Below are 21,140 nucleotides of genomic sequence, written 5' to 3' on the forward strand. Positions count from 1 at the left end.
TCCTTTTTACCTTTGACGGGTGAGATCGGATTAGGTGGCTCCGCTTTAAGTCTTTTCAGGTTCTTTGTTTCTTTGTTTGTTTCTTTGTCCCCCATCTTGTGATCGCTCGTAGAAGCCGCTAAGCTCAATTACAAAGCCCGAAGATATTCACCTCGGCAAGGATCCTTCTAGGTGGTCTCTCTCCCGGAAGCAGTGTGGATAGGAATCCAAAACCTTAGAGCATACATCAGCGCACCGCTTGAGGCCAGCCAACGCTCAGATGGAGCGGCAAATCCGCGACAATCACGCTTCCTCTCAGTTTACTGCTTCCATGTACTGCTCGGACATTAGCTACACAGTCGGCGCACGTGCAACCAGGAAGCCCCTTGCATCATCAGCACTCCCCGCCTTCATTAGTGCTCATTAGTGCTTATTATGTTCATTATGCTCATTATGTCGCCATTCATATTCCATGCATAAGTGAACGCCCAACATCCCGCCGCTAAGTACAGCGCCTCCAGAGGAGCCCACTATCCACCGCCGCCACCGCCATTCCGTGAGGGAGCAGACCTGCGCGGCAGACTAAATCATATTTGCTCTCTTAAGTGCCATTTGCAGCATTACTTCGCCCGTCTTGTACCACATCGGTAGTCCCACGCTGACCTCTTCCTTAACACAGCCGTCCTCGCAGCCTCACGAATGCACAGGGGCCCCGGGGAGCCTTGCCGCCCCCATTTTATGTCTTCTCATACATCGGTGAATCACGGCCAACCCAGTACATTGGTGGTGAAAGCTACATGCCACAAGGCGCTCTCCGCTTACATGCGCCAACGGTGATCCCGCACTGACCTTTCCTCAATTAAGCCTCGGTGAAGCCGATTCGCGCTCCGATAAACAAAACCGGGACTTCAAAGATTCCCGTCGCCGCCATCTTGCGTATCAGCGTTACCCCGCCTGTCGGGGAAGCACCACCTTATTCAATCCTTCAAAGGTCCCACTCACTCCTGTTATTGTGCGCAGTCCCTCCGACCCTCCAAGACAGACCTTCCAAGAGTGCAGTAGTATCGGCAGCGGCAGCGTCAGCATCCGCCCGGTAGCCAGCAGGGTCCTACGGCCGCGTGTCTCGCTCGGGATCAGTCTCCATGGGACTCGGCAAGAACTCACTGACAGGGCTGCCGAGGCGTCTCAAACTCGAACCAGAGTCAGGCATTGAACTCCGATCGCCAAATCAGTCATTTTCCGTATTCATGGCTTGACTTTAACCTCCCAAATCGCTTCAGATTGCACAACCACGGGAGGAGCAGTGCGCTAAGCCGCCATCTTCCCTGGCGTCCAAACCACGCCCCTCGAGATACTAATTTTTAAGGTTGCGGGGGCCAGTGCAAATCCAAAGTTCAGGCCGACCCCGATTAACGCCAGGCTGGCTCCAGGACGCAGACAGGTCCCACTGAAGAAATACCTCGGATGGAGCTTTGGTCGGCGTTGAGTGTCTACTGAGTCACTGTTGAAGCATGCAAAGGGAGTCCCGCATCGTGCTCTGTTGAAGTGAATGCAATGTGTCGTCGTCAAGCCGCGCACAGCGTCCTCGTCAAGCTGCGCAGGCTGTAGAACAGGTGTCGTCCTGCAGCCTTTGCGTCGAAGAAAGATGCAGGGGAATTTCCCATGCAGTTGATATATTGCGTTGGTTTTTGATGAAAACCAATGCAGTACTAGAACTTGGAGGGGGCACCTCAGGCAAGGGTAGGACACACAGTAGGCAGAGTACATCAGCACCAGCAGAATTGTAGAAGTCTTTTGTGTCCCAGAGACTTCAGAAGAACAGGAGGCAAGCCAACAAGCCCTTGGAGATCACTTGGAGGGAAGACAGAGTCCTTCCAGCAGAGTCAGGGAGCAGCAGGATAGACCTTCCAGAAAAGCACTCCAGTTGAGTCCTTTAAGCAGCACAGCAGTCCTTCTGACAGAGGTTCAGTTCAAGATCCAGAAGTTTCGGGGGGGGGGAGAGGGCAGAGGCCCAGTACTTATACCCAAAAGTGACTTTAATGTAGGGGGTGACTTTAAAAGAACTCTCTGAAGTGCACAAGGAACTCTTTCAAACCAGTCCTGTCTGACAGGCTAACGTGGGGGATAAATCAGTGCTTTGTGTGTGGACAGGACACTACCTATTGAACTGCAAGTGTCAGCCCCTCCAATTCCTTCCCTGCCTGGGAAGACCTATCAGAATGCAGATGAGCCTCACCTTCCTGCGTTTGAGGTTGCCTAGAGGATGTGTACTTTCTAACAGTGGCATTTTTAATACAGTAATGTTAAATCCAACTTCACCAGTAAGGAGGATTTATCATTACCATTCCAAAAATATGAACCATGAAACGCTACTCCTCTCTGATCAGGAAGTACAGCTTAAAAGTGTATTAAGGAATTCAGCTCAGTCAAGGAGCCAACAATGGTGCCATATCCCTTGACAAACCTCCTATAGTACCCAGTGAGACCCACGAATGTGCTGACCTCAGTCTGGGTTTTTGGGGGCTGCCCGGCCATGATGGTTTTTATCTTGGCCTGAACGGGTTGCACTTTCCCCCTGCCCACCAGGTGTCCCAAGCACACCACAGACCCCTGCCCTATCTGGCACTTACTTGCCTGGATAGTCAGGTGTACCTGTTGCAGAGCCTGAAGTATTTCCTGGAGGTTGAAAAGGTAGTCCTTCTACAGAAGACAGCTATGTCATCCAGATAAGCAGCAGAGATGACCTCCATACCAGCAACAACCTGGTTCACCAGCCTCTGAGAGGTGGCAGGGGCGTTCTTTACTCCAAAGAGCATCACCCTAAAATGATATATGTCCCTCTGGAAATTAGAAGGCTGACCTCTCCTTTGCTCCCTCTGTTAGGGTGATCTGCCAGTACCCCGATGTAAGATCAAAGGCACTGAAATACTTCTTGGCTGGCTTCAAGTTTACTAGAAGCTTGCTTCCATAACTTAGCCATCTGGCTTCTGACGGCACATCCTGGGGTGCCGTCCTGGGAGCTTGCCCCCACCTTTCTTTTACCAGACTCAGAGGTCCTCTTACTGGGTCCCCATGCAACAGCTCAAATGGGCTGAACCCTGTGGCACCTCTTGGTAAGCAAATAACAGGCATGGTAAGAGGATATCCCACTTTTTCCTCAGGGCCTCAAGCAGTCCTCTGATCATGCCTTTTAGGTTCTTGTTGAACCTCTCAACAAGCCCATTGGTTTGTGGATGTTCAGGGGCGGAGAACTTGTATGTTACCCCACACTGACTGCATATAAGCATACATGAAATTTGTGTCCCTGTCAGACATAACTTCCTTGAGGGAACCCACTGGGGGAAAAATCCCCATCAGGGCCTTTACCACTGCGGATGCAGTAGAAGTCCTCAGAGGGATTGCCTCTGGGTACCAAGTGCAATGATCCAGCAAAACCAGGATGAACCTGGTGCATGATGCACTCTGGTGATCCTTAGACCCTACAATGTCGATGTCCAACCTCTCAGATGGGGTGCTAACGACAGGCAGTGGGTTAAAGGGGGCTTTCACTTGCCTGAGAGGTCACACAAGCCCCATACAGCGTATCTGAGGAATTCTTGAAGTGGGGGAAAAGCCTTGCACAGGTTGTGTCTTGGCCTAGGAATCCTGCCATGGGAATCTTGTGAGCCAGCTCCAGTAGGAAGGCCCTGTAGCATGGAGGGACCACCAGGGACCTATGTCTCATTCCCAGGAGCCTTAGGCTTACTGTATAGGAGGTTTATTTATTTATTTATTTATTTCATGTGACTTGTATAGCGCACTATAACCCAGGGGTCTCTAAGCGCTTTGTTAGGATCAGCTACACAATAAAAAGATGCATCAAATTAAAAATTTAGCGGCCACCCCACGCTTGCTGGAAAAGCACAGTTTTTAATTGCTTGCGGAAGGGCATTAGTTTCTTTTCATTGCGGAGTTTCAGCGGTAGTTTATTCCACATAGCTGGCAAAGTATGTGAAAAAGCGCGCCCACCCACAGTGGTCAGTCTACAGCGTGGCTGAACCAGATATATGGAATCAGCAGATCTAAGCACCCTCCCTGGTTTGTAAAGGGACAGGCGAGATTTCAGATAGGTGGGTGCTCTGCCATGAAGCGCTTTGTGTACAATGCAGAGCCCCTTGAACATTAGCCTCTGCCTGACTGGCAACCAATGGAGTTCCCGCAGGAGGGGGGATGCCTGGGTACTCCTCGACTTCTTAAAAATGAGCCTGGCAGCATCGTTCATGACCGTCTGCATTCTGTTTAAAAGGCCCTGTGGGAGGCCTATATACAATGAATTGCCATAGTCCAACCTAGCCAAAATCATTGCAGAGACCGCGCTCCTGAGGGTGGAAAAAGAGAGCAGCGGGGAAACTTTCCTGAGTTGGCGAAGGAGGCCGACGCAACAGCCCACCACAGCTGTGACTTGCTTTTTCATGGACAGCTTGCTGTCCACCTGGATGCCCAGGCTCTTAACCACCTCAGCCGGTTCTGGAGGCGTGCCCAACTCCCCAGGCCAGAAACGGTCACACCAAGGGTTGCCAGCGATGGTAATCGGGGTGAGTAGACAAAATATCGGAAATGTAATATCGATATACAGAAATATCGAAGTCAAAATATCGATGGAACAATATATCTCTGTCAACAATATCGATGTAAAAAATGTCGAGATTGTGATGTGTAGTAAAATATCGAGGTATAGTATATCGAAAGACATAATATCGTGTAGTAAAAATATCGAAAAAGTATAGTATTAAGTCACTTTGTGATTTGTAAAAAATTATTGTTTAGAAGTGTCAGCAAATGTTTATTTAAGTGTATTAAAAATAACAATTTTCTTTCTATTAATATAATTTGTTAAATTTTGATATATAATTTTAGGAGCGGGATGTTGGGTTTATAGGGGATAAGGGTGGGGAGTGTTTTAAAAAAATATATTTGAAATAAAATATTTTAATAAATTTTTGTAGAATTTAAATTTAAATTTTGAACAAAATTCAATTATTTAAAATTTAATTGTGAAAAAAAAAATTTTTAGTGGGATGTTGTGTATATAGGGGTTAAGGGTGGGGAGTATTTTGGAAATAAATATTATATTTAATATTTTAGGATATAATTATTTAACTATTATTAATATAATTTTTTAAATTTGGATATATAATTTTAGGAGCGGGATGTTGGGTTTATAGGGGATAAGGGTGGGGAGTGTTTTAAAAATATATATTAGAAATAAAATATTTTAATAAATATTTGTATAATTTGAATTTAAATTTTGAACAAAATAGTAATATTTAAATTTTAATAATGAAAAAAAATATTGTTAGTGGGATGTTGTGTATATAGGGGTTAAGGGTGGGGAGTGTTTTGGAAATAAATATTAAATTTAATATTTTAGGATATAAATTTAGAAATATTATATTTAAAAAAAAAAAAAAAAATTCAAATGTGTTTTTAAATTTTAAATGTGAAAATTGTAATAATAAAATAAATGTAATCAGTGGGATTTTGGGGTTATAGGGGATAAGGGTGGGGAGTGTATTAGATATATATTTAATATTTAATATTTAATTAAAAAAAAAAATTTCAAATTTGGTATGAAAATTTAAAATTAAAAATTTTAGTAATAAAATTTAATAATTTATGATATAAATTTTGAAATATTATATTTAGAAATAAAAACATTTCAAATTAGTTTTAAAATTTTACATGTGAAAATTGTAATAAGAAAATAAATGTAATACGTGGGATTTTGGGGTTAAAGGGGATAAGGCTGGGGAGTGTTTTAGATATATATTTATTATTTAATATTGAATTCAAAAAAATTTACATTTAAAATTTTGTATTAAAATTTACAATTAAACATTTTACTAATAAAATACATTTAATAAGTGGGATTTTGGGGTTATAGGGGATAAGGGTGGGGAGTGTTTTTGAGAAATATTTAATATTTTATAAAAAAAAAATAGAAATTTAATTTTTGAGTTTAAAAATTAAAATTAAATAAATTACTAATACAATAAATTTCATAAGTGGGAATTGGGGGTTATAGGGGATAAGGGTGGGGAGTGCATTCAAAATATATGTAATATTTTATTTTTGAAAAATATAATGCAAAGTTCTAATTTCTTAATAAAAGTAAATTTTAATATTTTTAATAATAAAAAAAATTTCATAAGTGGTATTTTGGGGTTATAGGGGATAAGGGTGGGGAGTGTTTTATAAATATATCAAAATTTTATTATTCATAAAAAATTATTTCCATTTAGAAATGTTATTTTAATTAACATTTAACAATTTTAAGAAGATAATTCATTTAATAAGAGTGATGTAGGATTTATAGGGGATAAGGGTGGGTAGTGTTTACAAATTAGTAATTGTTTGAAAAAATCTAACATATATAGTAATCCTAATTCAATATAGATTGGAGTGGGAATAGTAAATTATTTATGGTCACTGTCCAGCACCTACTGTAATTTTTTATAGACTGGAGTGGGAATAGTAAATTATTTATGGTCACTGTCCAGCACCTACTCAAATGTATTATAGACTGGAGTGGGAATAGTAAATTATTTATGGTCAGTGTCCAGCACCTACTCTAATTTATTATAGACTGGAGTGGGAATAGTAAATTAGTTATGGTCAGTGTCCAGCACATACTCTAATTTATTGTAGACTGGAGTGGGAATAGTAAATTTTTTATGGTTAGTGTCCAGCACCTACTCAAATTTATTATAGACTGGAGTGGGAATAGTAAATTAATTATGGTCAGTGTCCAGCACATACTCTAATTTATTATAGACTGGAGTGGGAATAGTAAATTAGTTATGGTCAGTGTACAGCACCTACTCTAATTTATTATAGACTGGAGTGGGAATAGTAAATTAGTTATGGTTAGTGTCCAGCACCTACTCTAATTTATTATAGACTGGAGTGGGAATAGTAAATTATTTATGGTCACTGTCCAGCACCTACTGTAATTTTTTATAGACTGGAGTGGGAATAGTAAATTATTTATGGTCACTGTCCAGCACCTACTCTAATTTATTATAGACTGGAGTGGGAATAGTAAATTATTTATGGTCACTGTCCAGCACCTACTCTAATTTATTATAGACTGGAGTGGGAATAGTAAATTATTTATGGTCACTGTCCAGCACCTACTGTAATTTTTTATAGACTGGAGTGGGAATAGTAAATTATTTATGGTCACTGTCCAGCACCTACTCTAATTTATTATAGACTGGAGTGGGAATAGTAAATTAGTTATGGTCAGTGTCCAGCACCTACTCTAATTTATTATAGACTGGAGTGGGAATAGTAAATTATTTATGGTCACTGTCCAGCACCTACTCTAATTTTTTATAGACTGGAGTGGGAATAGTAAATTATTTATGGTCAGTGTCCAGCACATACTCTAATTTATTATAGACTGGAGTGGGAATAGTAAATTTTTTATGGTTAGTGTCCAGCACCTACTCTATTTTATTATAGACTGGAGTGGGAATAGTAAATTATTGATGGTCACTGTCCAGCACCTACTCTAATTTTTTATAGACTGGAGTGGGAATAGTAAATTATTTATGGTCAGTGTCCAGCACCTACTCTAATTTATTATAGACTGGAGTGGGAATAGTAAATTATTTATGGTTAGTGTCCAGCACCTACTCTAATTTATTATAGACTGGAGTGGGAATAGTAAATTATTTATGGTCACTGTCCAGCACCTACTCTAATTTTTTATATACTGGAGTGGGAATAGTAAATTATTTATGGTTAGTGTCCAGCACCTACTCTAATTTATTATAGACTGGAGTGGGAATAGTAAATTATTTATGGTCAGTGTCAAGCATCTACTTTTATTTATTATAGAGTGGAGTGGGAATAGTAAATTGTTTATGGTCAGTGTCCAGCAACTACTCTAATCTGTCTGGTATTTAATTTAATTAAATTACATTGATATAGTAGTTATAAAAATATATTTAAGTGAATATTATTTGTATTGTATGTTTATATATTGGATTTGTAGTAATTAATTCTATATTTATAGTTTAGGATAATATATACATGTAACCTTTTAATTTGATATGTTTGGAATATTTAATATTATTATTAGGAAAAATATATGAATATTTTGTATTGGAATAATGGGTAATGGCATTCTGTAATTTTATAATATTGATTGATTTGTAATTTTTTATAAAATAATTATTCTATATGTTAAATATTCATAATAGAAGATTAATATTAATAATCAGAGAAACACAATTCATAAGACAAGAACATGGTTTTTATTGTAGTTTTTTAAATTTGTTATTGTTTATTCATTTGAGTAAGATCATTCAGAAATAGTATTATTTACATTGTAATTACATTCAAACATATTGAATATAGGTCAGAACAAATTTTATGTACATTAAGTATATTTTCAAACATTTTTAAGTAAATTATAAAGATTATTAATAATGTTGTACAATGTAGTGTTTTAAATTAAAATTAACATAGCAATAGGTTTTGTAAATCTTTATACAAAACTTTTAACAAATATTTTCATATATAAACATTTTAATATTTGTAGTACAAACATGTTATACCTTTTTTATTAATATTAATATGTAAAATATTAATATTAATTATTTTTACAATGTTTTCGAAACAAACATCTTTTTAACATAAATAAAATTTTAGCATTTATGCAAAAAAAAATTTAACAATTTTTCATACATTGTTCTGTAGTATTATCTTTTTAGAAATTATAATAATAAATATTTTAAATTTTAAAATATTTATTAATATAATTTTACAAATTAGGAACATTTGTTGACAATTTGTAGGTAAATTAAAAAAATAGGTATATTTTTACTAAATAATATAAAATATTTGTGTGTGAATTTACTGTTTTACCTGATTTATTTAGGGCTTTTTAGTATAGTTAAATGTTTTATTATGTTTTGGACACTCTATTTTGTAACCGGGTAATGTTGTTTTGGGTCATTTGGTTTGAAGGGAAGCTCGCGGTTGGGAGTTACTTCGCGTCGTGAAAGGTAAGGTTTGTTTTATGTGTTTTAGATGGTTTTAAATTTACTTTTGAGCCTAGTTAGATAATGTTTAGTGTAGCTGTACATATATTAGTTATATTTGGAAATGTTATGTGTTAGAGTTGCGTGTTGTGTTTTTACGTGTTTTTAACGATGTGTAGGCATGTTTCGAAAGTTAGGTTTAAGGTGTTTAATGTATATTTAGAAGTGTTTTAAATCTAGTATTATTGTTAGTACGTGTTTATGTGTTGTTTTATGTGGGTGGGAATGTCAGTTGCTTTGTTTTTACTATTTCTTTTCTAGGTTATTCGTTTCGGATGGACTCTTTTTTTTTTTTAAAGAAGTGTGTGTTCGTTTTATTGAACAATATGGTTTTTACACTACTTTAAATGTTTCGGTTTTCATGGATCGTTTTTTAATATTTTTAGCTATTTTCGGGTTTTTCATGGATTTTCGAAGGATATTTGGTGAATGGCTTATGGATTTAATCGCCAGTTGTATTTTTGCATTTTTTTTTGGGAACCATTTTTTTAATGTTTGGATTGTGTAAGCAGGAAATGGATTTTTCAGACTTTGGAATAAACGTGGTAAGTTAATTTATTATTATTTCTTGTGGGTGGGTATTGTTTAATATTATTGTTCATTTTTATTTTATTACAAATATTATTAATGTGTGTTAATATATTTTTGACAATATGTATAAATATGTTACACACAGTAATTATTTTTGTAATAAGATACATATATTTTATGTGTTTGATATTATTGAAAATGGGTAATTAGTCATTTATTTGTATTTGTACTTTAAAGAAGTGTTTTAGCTATGATGTTTAGGTATTCTAGGCCTTTGGTAGTAGGGTACAATTTTACTTGTTGCTCTAGATATTTATACATTTGTTTAGTTTGTTTTGAGGTTTTTGGAGTTAGCTGAGTTATGGATTGTTCCATTCGGAACTCTTGATAACTCTGTTCTTTTTGTAGGCATGATATAAATCTTTCTAGTGTTGGTTTTGTTCTGCCTGTTGATTGTAGGAAGGCGTTATGCCATCCTTCAACTGCGTTATTAGTTTTGGATTCTCCATTTAAGGTGCTTCTGTATACGTTCCACCAGGGAATTAAGAATTTAGGGTTTCTTCTGTGGCCAGATCTATGTAGTCTGCCGACCCATGTATCTTCGAAATAGTCCAATAGTGAACTTAGTTTTTCTTCATTTTGTTTGTAGAAGGCGCTGTCTATTAAAATGTTGTAATGTTCTGTTACGTCTGTGTCAGGTACATAAGCTAGTGCTATGAGTTTTTTTATTTGATATGCAAAAGATGAATTAGTTGCATATTCAATGCTTAGGGCTGATTTTTGCATGTGTCTCCATAGGCATTGATTAAAATGATAGTAACAGCCTTGTATGGAGGTATGGGGGTGTGTTTTTAATATAGAATTAATCATTGCATGTTCAAAATCTAGGATTATTTTTTGTGGGGAAAAGTCATTTGTTTTTTGTTTTATTATATTTAATAGTTCAGTGTATGTGGAGTTATGTTTGTTTGGTAATAATGTGTAAATTAATGGTATATTGCAATTGTGATATATGACATGTATTGTATATAGTTGGAAAAATGGTTTGGGACATATGGTAAAAGTCCCATCCATCATCCAGTTATGTGATTCTTGTAGTTTACAGAGATTTTTAGCTGTTCCAAATATTATTATTCTTTTGTCATTGTTTTTATTATCAAAAATGACAAATGGTTCTTTGTTGAAAGTTATACTTTGTTCTGGACTTAGAATAACTTCACTGTATGTGTGAGGAATTGGGGTTGAAGTAGTAGTGGTTTTTTTAGTACGTGCAATAGTTCTTTTGAGTGAAGTTACAGATGGCATTTGTGTAGTAGCAGTTTTAGGAATTTTGGGAAGCTGCTCTTTTAAAATTACACTGGTAGGTTTTTGAGAACTTGTGCTAGCTTCCTTTATAGTTTCTAAAGCAGATCTGACTTCGATTTCAGTAATGTTTGGTGGGTGGTTATGTTCTCTAGTGTATAGTACTGTTGTTTGTCGTGTTGTAGCACGCCCATAGCACTTATTAGAGTAGTATTTAGTGCATTTCCAGTTAACTTTTAAACCATACACTTTTTCCTGTGTGTAAGTGTACCCCATATAGCATAGTAACATTTTTCCCTTCTGGCTTGTTATGAATTCAGCTCCTTCAGTCATTTTGATGTAGCTTTATCTATGAAAAATATATATTATAGTTATTATATATGATGTTATATTAATTTTCAGTAGAAAAAAACAAGATTTAGTTACTATATACTTACAACGTTGGTTTTGATGTGTTTGAGTAGAATGCTCCTGATTCTTTATTTGTGGGATTTTCCTCTAGTATTTTCTTTGTCTGGAAAAGAAAAGGAAATGTGTTGTAATAATTGTTTCTATATTTTTATAGGGAATGGTTAGGGGATTTGCAATTGGGATTTAATTAGGGTGGTATTTTAATCTATTAGTTGATTTTTGGTTGTGAAATACTTACTTTTTAGTTGTATCTTTTTTGGTGCTGTTCTGTATTTTCTTAGTTTCTTTTGGAGTTTCCTGTAGTGAAAACATGAAATAGAAAGAAGACATTAATTTATTTATAGTGTATGTATATTGTAATTACAATTTATTCTATTTGAGTCTTCATGAGAATAATATAGTTAACTTACTTTTGATAGTTTTAAACATTTCCTGTATGTTGATTTTCTTATATCTGTAGTTGCAATCCAGTCGATTTTCCTCTTCATTCAATTTCGTTTTTTTGGTTTTGGACTGTGAATGAAGTTGAACTTCTTTTTATAGTGCTTTGGATGTTGTAATATGTGTTTTATTGGTCAGTTTGAATTCGGAGTGTTTTTATTGGTTAGTTCGAATTTTTTTTTTTTTTTTCTGGTAGTTAGTTTCCTAATAAGGAAAACGCTAATTAGTGGTTTTGTGGTGTATTATTCTATATGTATTTTTCTAAACATTATATTATGTATTGGATGCATGAATTGATAAAGTATAATTTAATAATATAGTTGTTTAATGTAGGAATGTTGTTAATAATGTTTTAGTAAAGAGTTAATTATTTAAATCCATTTTTAAATGTAGTAAATATATAATTGTTTAATAATAATTTTGTGTAGAGATAAAAGACATTATTTGGTGTTTATGTAGTTTGATTTTAGGTTTTCATTAAATGTTATATAGTCGATATTAGTAAAATGGAGATATTTTAGTGGTCGATATTTTAGTTTACGATATTTTGTTATGAAGTATATGTATATTATTGAGCATCGATATTTTAGGATTTCGATATTTGTGTTGCCGATATTTTGTGTACCTATATTTATGTAGTTCGAAATTGTGTGTTCGATATTTTTGTAATGTTTTAAATAAGTATATGATGTCGATAATAATGTGATCGATTATTTTGTATCGATATATTTGTAGGTCGATTTTTTGTCTTTCGATATTGTGTCAGTGATTCGGTAATCGGCAACACCTCGGTTTTGTCCGGATTGATTTTTAGGGAGTTGCCGGACATCCAGTTAGCTGTACTTCTCAGGATATTTTGCAATCTGGTAAAAGCATTCTGGCTATCCTCCAGCTGGATGATAATCTGGGTGTCGTCTGCGTAGTTATATACCTGACAGTCCATTTGATTAAGCATTCGAATCAAAGGCTGTAGGTATATGTTGAACAATAGGGGTGACAGAGCGGACCCTTGTGGGACTCCGCAAGTGATCGAGGTTGCGGTAGAGAGCATGTCACCTAATTGCACTTTCTGCACCCTCCCTTGAAGGAAGGATGTGAACCATGCCAGTGCTATGCCCTGAATGCCGAAGTCCCTCATCCGCGACAGTAGTTGTTCATGACACACGGTATCAAATGCCGCGGAGAGGTCCAACAGCACCAGGGCCCCCGGGATTTTCTTGTCCGCTCTGTTCCTAAGTTCGTCTACGATTGACAACATAACCAGCTCCGTGCTGTGATTCGCACGGAAGCCTGCTTGATTCGGCTCTAGCAGCGTGTTGCTTTCCAGATGTTCTGAAAGGGTGATAAGGACATGCTGCTCCAGGACCTTCGCCAGGAATGGTAACTGGGAAATTGGTCTGAAGTTCTTCAGGCATTTTGCGTCTGCCCCCGGTTTTTTTAGCAAGGGAATCAGACGGGCTTCCTTGAAGGCAGATGGCACTTGACCAGTTTGTAGAGAGAGGTTCAAGAGACTCAGCACATCGTCCTCAATGCCCGGGAGTGCGAGTTTGAAGACTTCAGGTGGACATGGATCCGCCCTAGAGCCGGACTTGACCCGTCCCGAGAGGGAAACTAAGCTCTCCTTTGTAATCAAGGATAGATTAGAGAGCGGAATTGTAATTGGTGGTATGGCTGGGATATCTACCGGTGGACAGTCAATTTGCGGGGTTGCCGTAATTTCAGTGACCAAATCAATAACTTTGTTGGTGAAGAAGTCCTGGAACTTCTGACAGTCCTCCTGACTAAAATCCGGGGGCTGTTCCTTGTTCTTCCTGAGCTCCGTGAGGACTCGGAAGACTTCTTTCTGAGGGTTCGTGGCCGTAGAGATCCTCACCTCGTAGAACTCGGACTTCCTGGCTATAATCGCTTGCTTGTAATCAGCGAGAGCCCGTAGATAGTTACTACGAGAGTCCGGGCTGTAGTTTTTCCGCCAGGTTCTTTCCAGTTTGCGTAGCCCACGTTTCTGAGCTCTGAGTAGGTCATTATACCACGGGGCCCCTCGTTTCCTATCCGTACGGTTCACCCTACAGACTGGTGCAACTTTGTCTATGGCATTCTGAAGTTTGTCCAGGAGTGCCCCACAGAGGGCCTCTGGGTTGAGGGGGCAATTGTTGGCAGGGGGGTTGGTGCGAAGTAAATTTATCATTTTATCCCCATCAAGCTTATTCCACTTCCTAACTGCCTTCCATCCTCCTTTGGTTGTTGTTTTCGGTCTGTCCGCCAAAACCTTGCCTCTCACCAAGTAATGGTCAGACCATGCGCATGGCAGAGCCGCAGCCATGTCCTGGACAGGAGCTGTCGTCCACACCAAGTCTAGGGTGTGTCCCTTAGCATGTGTTGGACCTCGTACTTGCTGAACCAGATCTAGTGAGGTTAGCGCCTCGTCGATCTGTAACGCCTGACCATCTTTTGGGACCTTCTCCCAATGGTAGTTAAAATCCCCCATTATCATTACCTTGTCATATCTTGAGCGAATGTCCTGGGCCAGTCTTGTGAACAAGTCAGGGAAATCAGGCGAGGTCCACGGAGGGCGATAGACTAACAGAATCAGCAGACAATCCGTTCCTGATTGCAACTTAACGCCCATCACTTCCGCGCCTGCCAAATTTTCCGTCAAGACCCTTTCAGCCAATAGGTGTGAGTTGTATAGGAGGGCAACACCTCCCCCCCTCTTGGCTCCAGATCTATTGTAGGAAAATGCCGAAAAGTCGGATGGTAGGGAGGCGACGAGATCCGGCATAGAGGAATCCTCTAACCATGTCTCGGTGAGTCCCAGGAGATCTAATTCTCCTTCTTCAAGAAGGGTAAACACCTCTAAATTATGTCGTTGCAGGGAGCGTGTGTTAAGGAGGCCAAAGCGTAGGCCGCGGGCCTGACTCATGACCTTACGACCCGGCTGGGGAGTGGGGGCGGACAAGATTCTCTCACGCACAAGAATATCAACACAATCTGGGCTAATAACAAAATTGCAGGTGTTCAGAGACTCCAACTCACCTCTGGTGTATACCAAGCGAGAACCAGGGGTCGTGGCCCCGGGTCCCGTCTGGTCCCTGATGGGCACAGATGGGCTTGCCTCTGGCGAGCCTCCGGCGTGCCCCCCGCTGCGCGCATACGCTGCGCGCCTGCATGGTGGCAGGGTTAAGTAGCCTCGAGCGTGCAAGGTGGCCAGGCAGCAACTAGGCTGTCAACCACAATGGCGTCCCAAAGCGGCGCTTCCTCCCCCAAGATGGCTCCCGCCCCAAGAGCCCAAGAAAGCAGCTAAAGACCCGCTCAACAGCGGTGCAATCTCCAATTAGAGTGTGGGTGTAACCTAATTCAAACCCCACCAGAAAAACGGGACCCTTCGAGAGAAAAAAAGACAATTTTAAAAGGTGCGAATTAATTAATTTTTTTCGCATTTAAAATGCGCTATACTTGCGCTAGTAGCAGCATATAGATTCTAACATGAGCAGCCTCAGTATCGCGGCGCTTACCTAGTTTGTCCTCCTAGTAAAAGTGGTGACTACAAGAGGCATCACCTGCTTCTTGGGCTTCAGCCCATTGTCTCATTCCCACAGAGTTGCTCACTCCCTTTTCGCCCTACAGAACTCCTTGTTGATGGGTCCTTCCTCCACATGCCATCCGGCAAGCTCAGGCAGGTCACCAAGCGAAGTAATGTCCTCTTCAGTGGACTTTGGGGCGGCCACTGCAGCTGCCCCATCCATCTCACTGGAGGCACATTCAGGGGCTGGATTACCATGCCCTCTGCTTTTGCCCTTCTTAGCAGCTGGCTGGGCCATTATTCCAGGCTCCAGCCCTTCTTGACTCCCTATCCAGGCAGCCATGGACCTTGTCATGGCACATATTCACTCAGGTAACCCCAACATCTCCACAAGAGCATTGAGCTACACTTCCTTCCAGGTAGTGTGCTCAAGGTCATTACCTAACAAACAGTTCACAGGCATGGCAGGGCTCACTGCAACTTTCAGAAGACCTGAAACCTCTCCCCACTCAAATGGAAACAGGGCCAGAGGATAGTGACCCTCTCTGTTGTCGGACACCACAACCTGGTGGAATGCATCAGGAATTACCTGCTCTGGGGAAACCAGCTGACTCCTTACCATAGTCATACTGGCTCCTGTATTCTCAGAGTCCCCATAGCTTGTGCACTGATGGTGACCCATTGCCTATACTTTGTAGTATATGAGTGCACATGGATCTTAAGAACCATCCGCCGGTCACCCAGGGACACTAGTGTAACCCATGTAAACCTCCTCCCATTAACTGGGACAAACTCCTCCCCAAGCACTATACAACCCACCAAAGGAATATTTCCTCCAGTGGGAAGTGGTACTCTCTTTGGACACTTTTGGATTCCCTTTCTAGTGCCCTTACTCGTAGCACTCATAGCACTTGATGGGCTTGACTGCTGAACTTTGTCAGGGTAAGTTTTCTTCTGGTAGCCAGATTGGGACTGTGAACCAGACCCTTTTCCCTGCTAGTAGTTTTGGGTGCTTTTAGAGAACTCAGTCCATTTATATCAGCCTTCCTTCTTCAGGCGAGGACCGTGACCACCATTTTGCTGCCCCACCAGAGGTCTGTATTCTCAGCAAGCCTCCTGGCGTCAGTAAGCTTGCTATCAACCAGGTGTTGGTGCAGCTCTGGAAAACATGTATCAATAATGTTCTCCTTCCAAAACAAGTTGTACAACCATTCATGATCATTAACTGTATTTCCCCCTCACCCAGCCCTTCAGTGCATTACCAACATAATGCAGAATATCCACCCATGTTTGTGTAGCGAGTTTGTGACTAACCCTAAACCTTTGTTGGTACCTCTCAGGTGTCAACCCAAACGTGCAGACTAAAAATGTCTTCACGTTTGTGCAGTTGGTCTTGTCCTCCACCTCTAGCATAAGGAGGGTGTCCCTCCCAAACATCCTCTGGGAACCTGTGCACTTTCAAAGACACTTCATAGGCTGCCAGCCAATTATTTATGTCACCCCCCCCCCACCACTACATAGTATTGCACCATATCTTTTGGAATATGGGTTCTGGACTCATGTGAAGACACTGCAAGTATGCTGCCATCATTATTGTTGCTGCTGGCCCCCGTTTGGAGGGCTCTGATATCCAGCTCTCGGAGGCAAAGCTCATGGGCTATCTTCCTTTCTTCTAGATCCTGCTCTTTCTCAAGCTTAGCAAGCTCTAGTTTTAGTTTTCTCTCGTCCCTCCTATCCTCCAGCTCCTCTGGGGTCAGGCTCATAGAACACACACTGCTGCCTGCTCTAGAGTGGACTGTCAGTCCTGGGAGAAAATTGCTCTCTCCCTCTGTAGGCTGAATATCAAGACCCTCTTTCATGGCTCGCTCTGATCGCACTTCTACAAAAGTTCCATGGAAAAATTCGATCAATATCCAATTTCTTGCTCTCAAATTACAGTCCTATGTAGCTGAATGGAGTGCTTGCAGATGGAGTACGTGGATGAAACTTATCCTCAAATAGATGCATTTTGACATTGAACCAGAATGCTTTTACATTTTGATTTTCCCAATTCCCTTGGGTGGATGAGTAAACTTTGGCTCTGCAGTGTGATCTTAAACCACGCTTAAGTGGATCCAGTGTTAGCCTGGAAAGCAGTTTTGTCAACAATCTGTAAATAAGGACTGTTTTAGTAGAGAGGACGTAAGGTTTCACAAATATTTCATTGAGAGACTCGTGAAGTGATCTATTCCGTTACAAACTCAAGAAAATAGATTATTTAATAGCCAAAATAGTATATTGATATATTTTATGAGATTAGTGTTTTCCGTGGGCCCAAATCTGAAACATTTCCACACTTTTGACAGCTACAGGTGAACACACATTGGCAAAGCTATTGGGCCTGCATGAGGCAAGCTGGTATGATTGTTACATTTGTTTTAATTTTTTTCAAAAATGCATTCCAAAAAGAAAAAACATGCTGCTGCAAAACCCTTGTGCTTGGCCATATGCTTACAATAACAATTTTAAATTAGAAAATCGTCATTACACATAATTGAAACAGAACATAACAAGTGCTGCCCAGCATGCAAGTGTACATTTTTTAAAAACTTTTAATGCACATCGCAGAAGAATATGAAAAGGTACTCTTGGCTTTCACTGCATCCTGCTTCATCTTGTTAAGAATCTCGAAAAAGATTTTTCCTTTCATTCCCCCCAAAAAAGGTTATTATTACCTTAGTCATCTCTAGGATTGACTTTTGCAATGCTCTTTATGTGGGTAGCCAACAATGTCTGTTGAGTAAACTCCGGACTCTCCAGAATGCCACAGCCCATCTGCTAGGTCACTCAAGCCATAATTAACCTCCATTGGCTTCCAATTCTTAAGTGGGTCAATTGTAAAGCTCTATGAATGGCACACAAAGGCCTTCACAATGCTGGCCCTGAATACTTCGGAAAGACCAGGGGTGGCTCGTCCACGTGGGCGTCGGACCGTCCCCCCACTGCTTTTTTGCAGTGCGAGAAGCAGAAATATAAAATAGTATAAATACCATTTTACGTTTCTGCTTCTCGCACTGTGAGAAAGCAGACGTAGGGTATGCTGGGTCGGGGGCGGGCGGGAGGTCGGGTCAGGGAGGAGTGGCTAGCCCAATGTTATGGGCGCTGACTGTTTGGTGGGCCCCAGGGCAGACCAAACCAGACATAGCACTCTCTGTTTTTCCTTCATGCAGGCTGCGCAGAACGGCCTCCCTGTAGACGCCTGTAAGGACAGCGTCCTAGCCAATCACAACACTGCCTTTGCAGAGTTGTGATTGGTTTAGGGGAAGAGAGAGAGGTTGCCTGCTTCTGCTTCTTGTGAGCAGGAGACGGGACGCGGGAGTCCGGGACCAGAGGCGAAGGTAAGTTTTTTAAAATTTTTATTTTTATTAAATTAACCCTCCACCCCCTCCCCACACGTCCTCCACCCGCGATTCATGCCAGACGCGACTGAGAAAGACCTTCCAGTGGTATACTGTCAAGCGCACATTTCGATGTACTGCAGCTGAAATGGTGGCCATTCTCAGATTCAACAAGGACTGTTGGGGGTGGCAGACGTTTCTATTTCTCCACATGTAAACTGTGGAATTCTTTGCCCTTTAATCTCAGAGCCCAATCTCATTTACTACAATTTAGGAAGCAGTTTAAAACTTCTCTTCGCGCAATCTCTCTCTCACTGGGATTTCCCACTGGGATTTCCCACTGGGATTGTTGTCTGATGCTTGCGCCAAAAATGCCTTTGGGTAATTTGCACCCTCTATAAGTCTTATACTTACTCACTAATGACTATAACCTGCAGACTTTAAACCCACAAGGTTGACTAACAAGCAATGACCAAGTCAATAGGTCTTGTCTTTTGGCTTTGCCAATGCATTATGCGGTCGCTAATCATCAAACATATTATTGCAGATACTGAAGAGCATTTAAAAGAAGCATTGGATTCGCCTATATATTGAATAAAGTGATATTTTCCTCAACCATCGTCTGGGAGAAGGAAAGAGCTCTCTGACAGATAACACAGGAGTGGAGACGATGTGGCGCAGCGGCTAGAGCTGCTGACCCGAGAGCTGAGGAGCCCGGTTCGAGTCTCAGCAGCGCTGTGTAACATCTTGTGATTTTATGCAAATCACTTAATCTCTGTGGGTGATAAATTGTTATATAAATATTCTGCAAGAGTAAAAGGCAAAACGTTATGAAACTATAGTTCCACCAAAGAGGATGTTAACCATATTTCGGCGGCGGGAAGCAGACAAGGAACAAGCATTTACAAATGCAGGAAAATAAGCTACAGCCAATAGAAATGGAGGAAAGTTAAATGGATCATACAGGAACCAATGAGAAGCCGGGAAAGAGAGGAGGTGAGATGTTATCCCTTTTAAGTGTATATTAAAAACAATAGATTTCTCAAGCACAGCACAAGCGCTGTGAAGGCACAAGCTAAACAAGCATTGGCATAGCCAATAGGTCTCGCCTTTGGGACCTTATAAGTGTTTAGTTATGCAGCACAATATCCTTGGTGCAACAACATCAACTGTTGCATGGCTAAACACTTATAAGGTCCCAAAGGCAAGACCTATTGGCTATGCCAATGCTTGGTGTTTTCGGATATCGACCTTCACGGTATTACATGCCAAGCTGTTGATAAAGGTAACGCCTTTCATTTATTTATCACAATCAAGATGACCTTCATTTCGATAGTTAAAGCAGCTTTTTTCCCAGAAAATAAATATTTAACTGCAGTCGCTAATTATTTTATTCAATTAAAAAGGGGATCTGCTTTTTATAGTCGCTTGGCCCTCGTTGAAAAGATTGGATGCATTACATTAGCAATGCATTCGCTGCATGATTTTATTCCAGCTGTTATTCACTCGAGTGCGATAATTAGTGGTGCAGGTATCGCATGGGGCCTTTATGTGTACAAAAGACTGAAGCATGTGGGGAGGCTGGGGGAGTGCACATCGTAAACTCTGTAGCAAGTAAACTTGCACCCACATCCACTCACTTCCGCCTTCGACACAACCCGCAGTCCTGGCTATAGAAAGTTTACTTCATTCCCACATATAGGTGAGCTCTTGATTCACGTGAGGGGGGGGAGGATGCATACATTGTAGACAGTAGCACGGTATTGTGAGAAGTATGCCCCGCATGAAAGACTGAAAACACTGCACTTTAACCCACGAATTCCCAGAAATATTGGAGAATGGAAATATTTACGTGCGAGGGGGGAGCGAAGAAAAGGGATGATGAAAAGAGCTGCGCATAAACATACCCTACCTCCAACAGCAAGTTCACATTAAAAAATACAAGAGTTACAGAAACCAGACAGCATGTCGTGAAAATAAATACAAATGTAGCTTCCAAACGCTTAACAGTCCTTATTGATAAATTAATGGTAGATTTTGACAGAGGAGCCCTGACTCTCTGAAACAGAGGCTGGAGAGGAGGGGCTGGTGTTAGAGGGGGGTCTACTGATACTGCATAGAGCACAGCCCGATGGAGGAGGGCGGGCACATTTCTGATAAGATGGGGGCTTTATTCTATGTTCACAAATGTAAAACAATGTGTTCAACGCATGCAATGTAGACAGAAGCATGTCCCTTAAAGCAAAGTGCGCAAAGTATGCCCCTGGTCGAAACAAAGAAAACACTGCACTTTAACCCGCCCATTCACTAAAAGTTTGGAGAATGGAAAAGTTTACTGCTGGGGAGGGCCAAGGGAAGGAATGAGGAAAAGACCTACCTCCACCACCCTGCCTCATCGCAGCGTCCAGTACCTCTGTATCCATGTATGATCAGCAGGGGAACGGCGCTCTGGTAAAACAGTTTTCTTTATGGAAGCATAGCTGATAT

At 40.4% G+C, this 21,140-nt stretch overlaps 1 protein-coding gene across 2 annotated transcripts in view; it reads right to left on the reverse strand.

The window, feature by feature from the left end:
* The window catches only part of MRRF (mitochondrial ribosome recycling factor), a 141,790-nt gene that overhangs the window by 23,515 nt on the left and 97,135 nt on the right, over positions 1 to 21,140 (reverse strand). The gene's annotated exons all lie outside the window — the stretch shown is intronic.

Source organism: Triturus cristatus, chromosome 1_2 (assembly GCF_964204655.1).
Source record: "Triturus cristatus chromosome 1_2, aTriCri1.1, whole genome shotgun sequence".
In the NCBI taxonomy this organism is placed as follows: domain Eukaryota; kingdom Metazoa; phylum Chordata; class Amphibia; order Caudata; family Salamandridae; genus Triturus; species Triturus cristatus.